The sequence below is a fragment of the Echinops telfairi genome, unplaced genomic scaffold, assembly GCF_000313985.2.
Source record: "Echinops telfairi isolate 266 unplaced genomic scaffold, ASM31398v2 ScPeMD7_3533;HRSCAF=4204_0, whole genome shotgun sequence".
NCBI lineage: Eukaryota > Metazoa > Chordata > Mammalia > Afrosoricida > Tenrecidae > Echinops > Echinops telfairi.
This window is the reverse complement of record NW_022107431.1, coordinates 40,551,042-40,560,023: the sequence shown is the minus strand read 5'-3', so window position 1 is coordinate 40,560,023 and position 8,982 is coordinate 40,551,042. Positions and strand designations below refer to the sequence as shown.

Genomic DNA, 8,982 nt, shown 5'->3' with positions numbered 1-8,982 from the left:
GTTTTGACTAGGTCGATGAGCTTTTGGAAGTTGTCGCTTACTCAGCAAACACAGGGCTGATTTTCATTTGTTTTTACCTTGGCTTTTGGAAGGCTGTTTTTTTGTGTGTGCTCGAGCTGACAGTAACGCTGTACAGCAGCGTGGACGTCAGCATGTCTGCACTGGCCTTTAAAGGCACCCTGGTGGCATAGTGATTATTCGTTGAACTGCTAACCATAAGGTCAGCAGTTTGAAACCACCAGCTGCTCCATGGGAGGAAAATGAGGCTTTCTACTCTCACAAAGAATTACAGTCTTGGAAACCCCCCAAGGCAGGTCTACCCTGTCCTACAGCGTCGCGATGACTTAGGCTGAAATCCACAGCCGTGAGTTTGAGTTTGGAGTTCTTACCAGCCTTGGTTGAAGCTCATGATATGACTTTGGAAAAACACCAGTTGATTCTGGCCTCAGGGGACACCAAAGCAAAGCCAAATTCACTGCTACCGAGTTCTTTCCAACTCAGAGCGACCCTATAGGACAGGGTAGAACTGCCCTTGCGGGTTTCTGAGACTGTCACTCTTTACGGGAGTAGAAAGCCTCACCTTTCGCTCATATGGCCCAAGGTATAACCACTCTACCATCTGGGACCCAGGCACACCAAATTTTTCTTCTGAATTCAAAACACTGAGCTTCCACAGAAGAGTCTTTCAGCCATGAATCTCCTCCTATTCCTATGGACCAATCACCGAGCAGAATCCGAGTGTCTCCACTGCTCTCTCTTCGGAGTTCCACCCAATTCCCCAGCCATGGACTTGCTCATGCTATAACATCTTTTCTTTCTTTCTTTTAAAAATAAATATGCTGCGTTTTTCTTTGCTGCAAGTTGGTATCAGTCATCCATTTGTAGACTGGGCCCCAACCCCTCCCTCTTTTTCCTTCGATGTTTACGCAGTGTTGTAGTGGTACCGTTCGTTCACATTTTTGTTTGAGCACAGTGAGATTCTCCATAGTTCAAAGACTCGCTAGCATTTCTAAATACCTAAGGATTAGACCAGGAGCACTGGTGGAGCAAACTGTTAAGCATTTAGCTGCTGACCTGGCAGGTTGGCGGTTCGAACCCACCCAGGGGCTGTAAAGATAAAACCGTATGGAGCTGGTCTCTCCCACACAGGCCGTGGGGAGCTACAACTTCATAGCACCCTGCAACTGCAACAAGGATTAGGCACTTACCTTGATTAATGATTGTCGAAAACCCGAATTCAAACAAATGAACTGAATAGTACAAACAAACCAGAAGCTCATTGCCAGTGAGTTGATTCCAATTCAGAGCAATCCTGGAGGTCATAGTAGAACTGGATCATTAAGAATTTTAAGACTAATCTGCGGGGAAAAGAGGAGGCTTTCTACTCCCATAAGATGAGTCGGCATTGACTCAATGGCCCTGAGTTTTGTTTTGTTTTGTTTTTTGGCATCTATGGGATCAGAAAGCCGCACATCTTTCTCCCACTGAATAGCTGGTGGGTTTGAACTACCAACCTTTAGGTTAACAGATGAGCACTTACCCACTGTTAACCAACCATCAGAGCTCATAGAGAGATAGATAGATATGCAATTCATGTACATCATATATATTTGTACATATACGCACGCACTTATTAGAGCCTTGTTAAAAAGTAAGTCTTTTTTCTGACATTCTTTTTGCATTCTGCGAAAACATGGAACTATATGCCCATTGCCTATTCAATAAAGGTTGGACCTGGAACTGAGCTCAGGACTGGAACTGGCTCAACTTTTAACTGAACAATAGTAAACAGTAACACCAAGGAGCAATCACCAGGGGCTCCTCGGCCAGGCCAGGCGTAAGGCAGGGAGAGGACGGAAAGACGAGGACAGGGGCAAGCGAAAGGAGGAGGTGGCGAGGGCGTGCGCTGAGATTGCAATCGCTGTCACACACGCAGAGAAACGTGTGTGAATTGTTTGGTGAGGAACCAATTTGTTCTATCTACTTTCACACAAATCACAATTAAAGGGGGAGGCGAGAAATCCAGTGTTCAGAATAGGTACAAAATCAGGGCTTGATACTTGCTGAAAGAGTTTTTTAAAATTGTTTTTGAGTGTCTGTGGGAGGGCGTAGAATACGTAGTTATCACTAGACTTTATCGCTTCTCCCATTTTTACCTATCGACACCCCCAGACACTCTCGGGGCTGCTGCTTGGTTTGGCAGGGCTTGAAACAGCCCACTCTTCAGGCGGGAAACCAAGAGGTATTAGAAATAAGATGGTTTCATTAAGCTGCATGCAAAAGGGAACAGGACTCTCTGAATTAGCATTCTTGATTTTTAAGAATAAAAATGAGGTTTTATATGAAAGCCAGGAGTAAAAGTCCTTGAACTGAGAGGAGTAGCTTGCATAAGAATGATTGGAGAGCGTACTTCGGTGCATGTTGGGGATTTTAGAAGTAAGGCAGGAGCCAGCAGAAACTCTAGAATGGGTTCTGCTTTTAGATTGCATGGCGTCATGCCCAAAGCAGGAGCCCTGGTGATGTATTGTTACACATTGGGCTGCGATCCTTGAGGTCCACAGTTCGAAACTACCAGATGGGACCTTCTTCTCCCGTACATAGTTACAGTCTCAGGGCCGTTCTACCCTGTCCTAGAGGGACAGGGCATGGCCTTAATAGCAGGGAGCTTGGTTTTGAAATTTTAATCTCGAAGGCAAAGGTAACTTTTAGCCCGGTTCTTATTTGAACTGTACCACAGATTCTTTTTTGTTCTTGTTGTTAAACAAAAAGTTTGTGGGAAAATTCCATTATCTTTTAATTCCATTTTCCCCACAAACTTTTTGAATCCCCCTCATACAGTATAGCTTTTTATACAGCAAACCTCTGTATACACTAAAACGTGAGAGGTGCACTAATTAAATGCACCGTTTGGTAAGCTTTGGGATATGTACACACCCGCAACACGAGATTCTTAATTTATGGGATTGAAGAGTTGGTGTTACCAGAAGCCCTCTTGGTACAGGGTGGGTCAACCTGCACCAGTCAGAGCAGAAGGTTGGCTCTTTGACCTGATCCACAGCATCTCAGGGCTCCACAGCATCTCAGGGCAGGGGTGGGGATGGGGGTGGGGGCTGGAACTAAATGTAACTGCCCCGGGTTTCGGGGGCTCAGAAGATTTCTGCCTTTGACAGGGTGCAGTTTTTTTTTTTTCACTGCGAAGAACAATTTTATTGTGTGTGTCATTAGCCATGCCTGTTTGTCATCAAGTGAATGCTGCTGTGCCATTACGCAAACACAGTCCGTTTATATTCACAATTCACTTCTCTACTACCAAAAAGAATCTTCATTTACGTAAGTGAAGATTTGACACAATGATGCAATTGAATATCTATGCTGTATGATGATTTATAGACAGCAATGTGGAGGTATTTGTAATCACCTTTCATCTGAGTGACTATGTAAAACAAAGCTGTCACTGAGAAGTTCCAAATCTTCAAAGTTTTCAAATGCACAGGCAGAGTAGCAGGCGTGCCAGGCAGCAAGATTTTTAAGAAGCGTCTTCCAAACCCACATCCTCTTGTAGTTTCTGTCCCATCTTGTCTTCCAGCTGCTTTCCTCTGCCTGCAAGAGGTGCCCGGATGAGATGGATGTTTTGCTTAACTTCTTTGATGTCGTGAACTTTCTGTAGCTCTTTCTTTGTCTTTAACCTGTTCATTATGAATGCAGCCTGGCGTTTCTGCTCGATCTCTTCCACCTTCTTCATTGCATCCATAGTCTTATTCCATAGCTCTCGCTGGTACTTGACAGGCTCATTGCTACGATTTTCAAATTCAAATGCATTATCCACTGTACGCTCTTTACCAGCGGCTCTCCGAAGGCCTCGGTTCCCCTGACCTTGCGAGGATTTCGCTTCTTCTTAAAGTGTTTATGACATTTGGATTTACAAAATCGGAACACCTTGCAGTCTTGGCGCACAAACATCATGCCGTGGCCGGGGTAGATGGACCCAGAACAGACATAACACTTCTCTATACGCAGGTTGAACCCGCGTGGATGCTACCCAGCCCGACGCTGACTTGAGAGGAAGTGACGTCCAGGGTGCAGTTTGGTCACTTGTCTGTTGCCGTCTATTCGTGGAAAATAGTTGAGTTTTCCTTTTGCGATGGGTTTCTGCCTTACACAGGTGCTGGCTTTGTAAGTTTTACTGCAAATGTATTTTAAAAGCTGCCATTTGGATGTGGTCTAAGCGCAAGAGCTCAGGCTTCGTCAGGGCTGGGTGGGAGAGACGGAAACACTGCCTGCAGAAACGGACCGACCTAGGGGAAGGCGCTGTGGGGAAACGGTAGCTTCGCATTTTGATGGTATTGTTTAGTAAAGGCTCCTGTGATTTGATAGCAATACTTTTTTTGTGGGAAAAAGATGGGGAAATCTACTCCAGTAAGTATTACAGTCTAAACACTCCCCTGGGGCCGTTCTACTCTGTCGTCAGTGATTGCCAACAACAGTCACGTGTGTGTTGGCTTTAAAACAGTGTAGTCAAATGGAAGTAAGAGATCATGGAATTCTTCCACGAACCTTTTGAAGCCCCCCTCCTGCCACTTTGTCTATGTATGTGTATCTATGAAGCAGGAATGGATGTTCTGTTAACAGGAGGGGGGGGCGGGAGGCAAATGCAAAATAAATCCCGAATCCCCACCCCCACCCCCACCTACGAGGCAGCTTGTTCAATAGTTATTTGTCCTTATTTGATGCTTATTTCTAGCCTGTCCTTCATTCCCCTCGCGATAGTTGGAACTTTATAATGGCTCTTCTGACTGGTGCTATGGTTTCCCTGCCTCTAGAATGTATTATGCTGGTTCTGGAGACCAGGCTTCCTTCGCCTTGGCACTGCGTAACTCTTTGTTGTCCTGCCCTGTCCTGGCCGTCGTAGGCTGACCTGGGCTGTCACACTGCCACCTGCCGTGAGGAGTGCCCTGGCCTGCTGCGGAGAAGTACTGTGGAAGGCCCCGAGAGAGAAGGGGCCACAGGGCTCTCAGGGCCAGGGGTCCCGAAGCCCCAGGGAGAAGCCGGCAAAACCATCCTCACCTTCAACCTCCACAAAAGCCAAACCCACAGAAGGCAGCACACCAACAAAACCAATCGCTGCCGTTCATTGAGCGCCTGTGGAGCGGGTGCCCTGCCTCCCTTACTCCTCACTCCCAGCCACGTCACCAACAACCTCCCCCTTACACAGATCAGGAGGAGGCTGTACGCTGCCGTCGGCTGGCCCCACTCCTTGGGCACCAGAAGGAGACGCTGCCCCATGCCTGGCCATTTTCATCATCCTCACAAACGTGGAGGCCCCGTGAGCGGCCAGTGTGTGGTGCCTTTTGACCCCGGAGGCTCCTCCTCGGCCATCATTGCAGACAGCATTCTGTTGGGATTCCTAAGGTTTTCATGGGCCTAAGTGGGCATCCTAGTCTGTCTTAGTCTGGGAGCTCTTCTGAAGCCCGTCCACCGTGAGGTGGTGTTTGAAACGCCCATGGCACAGCTTCCAGCAGCACAGCAATACACAGACAACCACAGCTGGTCTGACAAACTGTCCGGCAGGTGGAGGAGAGTGTTGACCGCCGACGGTCTTGGGTGGATTCCAACTCCCAGCGAGCCTGTGGGGTCGGGTTGCTGAGACCGCCGTCATGATTTCACCTTTCTCCCGCAGAGTGCCCAGGCCTTTCAACCTGCTGACTTGCTGGTGAGCTGCCTGCACGAAACCCACGGTGCCAGCCGGGCATCCTCTAGTAGAGGGTGGATCAGCAATTCTTATTTCTGCCCCTCAGATACCAAAACCTAGCTTGGTTCCTCCACAGTGCTACCCCTGGAGCTTTTATGTAAGAAGTTGCATCTGAATGACTCCTTTTTTGCCTCTCCAGTTGTTTTAACAAAGGGGGGTGGCAAGGGGGAGTTCCTACTAATATGCTTAGACCAGACCTATAAATCTGTTAGATTTGATATGATTTTATAGCATGGAAGTTTGCTCAACTTAAGCAATCTACTTAATGAAGCTGGGCTTGCCAACTGGAAGATTCCTGAAGCGTGCTGGAGCCCCAGCCAGGACTCTGTCCATACATTTAGGCTGCCAGCAAGGCTCTTGCAAGGCCTGGAAGAGTCTCTCAGACACTGGTTTGTCCCGATATTTGTCACTTTCCCCTGGGGTTTAGAACAGGCCCAGTCTAGTCTTTGTCCTGCCCATAAATAAGCTAAGAAATAAATAAGCTTCACAATGTTTGTAGAAGAGTGGAGTGAACCGATCATGGAATCGTCCCACAAACGTTTGGAAGCTCTCTCCTATCCTGTCGATGACTGGCATCTCCCGAATTAACTATGTCCAGCATGCAGTGTTCATGAATGTTTCTGAAAGTTCAGATTTAATCATGCCCTTAGCAAATGGTAGTGGAAACGGTTCTGTTTTGGGTGAAGGGCACAGGCGGGCGTCAGAGATTCAGCAGTCACCTTCCACCACAGTGAAGCTGGGCATTTGCTTCCCAGCTGGCAGTCCCAGCTGGAGGTGAAGGTCACAGAGCTACGGCTGCCCCTTTGCTCAGTGATTGTATCCGGTCTAGTTCTAGCACGTCACCGGGCGGCTCTCGGCAACTCTGACGTGGCCAAGCCACGGAGAACTGAACACCGTTCGGTCCACCTCAGTTACTTATGTGGACATTTCTGCCCTGATTACAAGAGCGTTTTGATAAATGAGAGATTTGCGCTTCCTAAGATTATGCTGAGCTGTAGCCCCAGGAATCGCGGCTCATCATATTTTGCCGGTTTAAAGGTGAAGTCCTCAATTAACCAGATTATTATACTTGACAATAAGAGTATTCCCAAACTCAATTAACTTAATTGTTGTTGTTGTTCTGTGTGTGTGTGTTTGTTTTTGCTGGAGATATTTATGTGTGTCTACTCAGCAAAAGCATAATTCTTTCTGCAATTAGTTAATTGCCAGTGCTTTGTGAATTCAATTAGTCCTTAGGTTCAAGTGCCTTCTTTTTTGTTTATATTGAAATAGATATTTGAACTTACCACATGAAATTATAACCCAGACACTCATTATAACTTAAAATGACTGTTTATAGATGATTGAAGCTTTAACATGAATTTTATTTCTGCCCTTAAGACAGCATAGCATCCCTAATATTATCAAACTTTATGCAATATGAAAATTGACCAATTCACAACACGTATTAAAAACTTTTTTCTGAAGACATAATTTTATATTTTCATAAAAAATATAAAATTTTCCTAGTGATGGATTTTGTACAATCATCTGAAACAATAAGGAATTTTTTTCCTGTCAAGTTTGAACTCACTTCTAGACTATTTCTCAAGAAGCCAAGTATCTTGATAGTTGATAACCAGTCAGTCTGCACTGGGAGAGCTCAAGTGGTGGGTCAGTGGCTGTTAGCCTGGGTGCCTCAGAGGCCGGCTGGGGCTGTCCATCTGCCCCTACTTCTCGTTCCTCCCTCTCCCCAAGGCCCAGGTTGACAAGGAGATGCGGGGAAGAGAACAGAAGAAAAAGAATGGTGCAAGTTAGTGGGAGCGTCTGAGTGACCCAGGTGGTCCAGGCAAGGCCAGCAGGGAGATGGGGGCTGGTGTGTGTGTGTGTGTGTGAGAGTGTGCTGCACTCAGGCCTCCTGTGGGACACCCTACCTCCCTTCCCTGAACCCAAGGAATTACAGGGATAATGCACAACCCAGCCGGTGATCTCCAGGACTCAGCCCTAGCACTGTGGTTAGCTTCTATTCTAATTGGTCTACGTCTCTGTCTCACGGGTCAGTGTATATTCTTCACGGGTCAGTGTATATTCTGAATATCATCCCCATGTAGGTATATATAATAAATAATAAGGGTCCAAGTGGGCTCTATAATGTTAGTGAGAAACCCCAATCGTGTATCAGTAAAAATAAGCTCTTATCGATACAAGAAAATTTGGTTTCTCAAGGACTTGATGCCAGATCAAACATCAGTTCCCCCGGGAGTCAGTGGCCTCGCTCAGTTCTGGGTCCCCACAATGCTCTCTTACTCTTGTTGCCTACACGCTCCTTGTATGGTAATGTGTCTGTTTGTATGGCTGACTTGACCTGAGAGTAAGGACCATGTCCCCATGCCAACCACAGTAGGAGGAGCTCAATATTTGTTGAATATGAATAATGAATGCTATTTCCTATGAAATAATTTCATGTGTCATTGAAGCTTTTTGGGTGTGATATGAAATATTACCTTTGAAATTTAGATGGACCATCGTTTTTCATTTTCATTTAAATTTAAGTGCAATTTGCCCTTTTCTTGACTTTAGCTGCTTTTGGATTCCATGTGGTAGTGCCCAATCCTGATTTGAAAGTGCTAACCTGGATATCTTGCAGCCTTGGTATTGTGGTTACGCATTGGGCTGCTAACCATAAGGTTAGCAGTTCGAAACCACCCATTGCTCCACAGGAGAAAGATGGGACTTTCTATCCTTGTAGAGAGTTACAATCTTGGAAACTTAGAGGGGTGGGTCTGCCCTGTCCTAAGGGACCACCATGAGTCGGCATCGACTCGATGGCAGTGAATCTGGAGTTTTTAACCTTAACATCTTTCTTGACCTAACATGAAGGCCAGGACCTTGAAAGCCTGGTAATTTATTGTTAGAAGCGATCTAACTCCCAGAGCAGTAGTCTTCCTTTCTCATTGGTTGCTGTCCTTTCTTCTGGCTCATTCCTGCCAAACACACTTCTGAGTGTCAGCGTTTAAAACTGTCTCTAGTTGGCTACCCTATGTATCCCTGGATTTGGTCTGGCTCCTGCCAGGCTACCTGGTCCTCACCCCAGGAATGTTTGTATACAGTAGCTTTTTCCTTATGCCCCTTTTGAAAATTTTTTAAAAAGCTTACCTCAGTGGACTCTGGGGCTTAAAAGACTTGAAGGTAAACAAGCAGCCATTTAGCTCAGAAGCAACGAAGCCCACATGGAAGAAGCACACTAGCCTGTG

At 46.2% G+C, this 8,982-nt stretch overlaps 1 pseudogene; it reads right to left on the bottom strand.

The window, feature by feature from the left end:
• Positions 1 to 3,526: 3,526 nt before the first annotated feature.
• Positions 3,527 to 5,283, bottom strand: LOC101659289 (annotated as a pseudogene).
• Between the last annotated feature and the right edge of the window lie 3,699 nt (positions 5,284 to 8,982).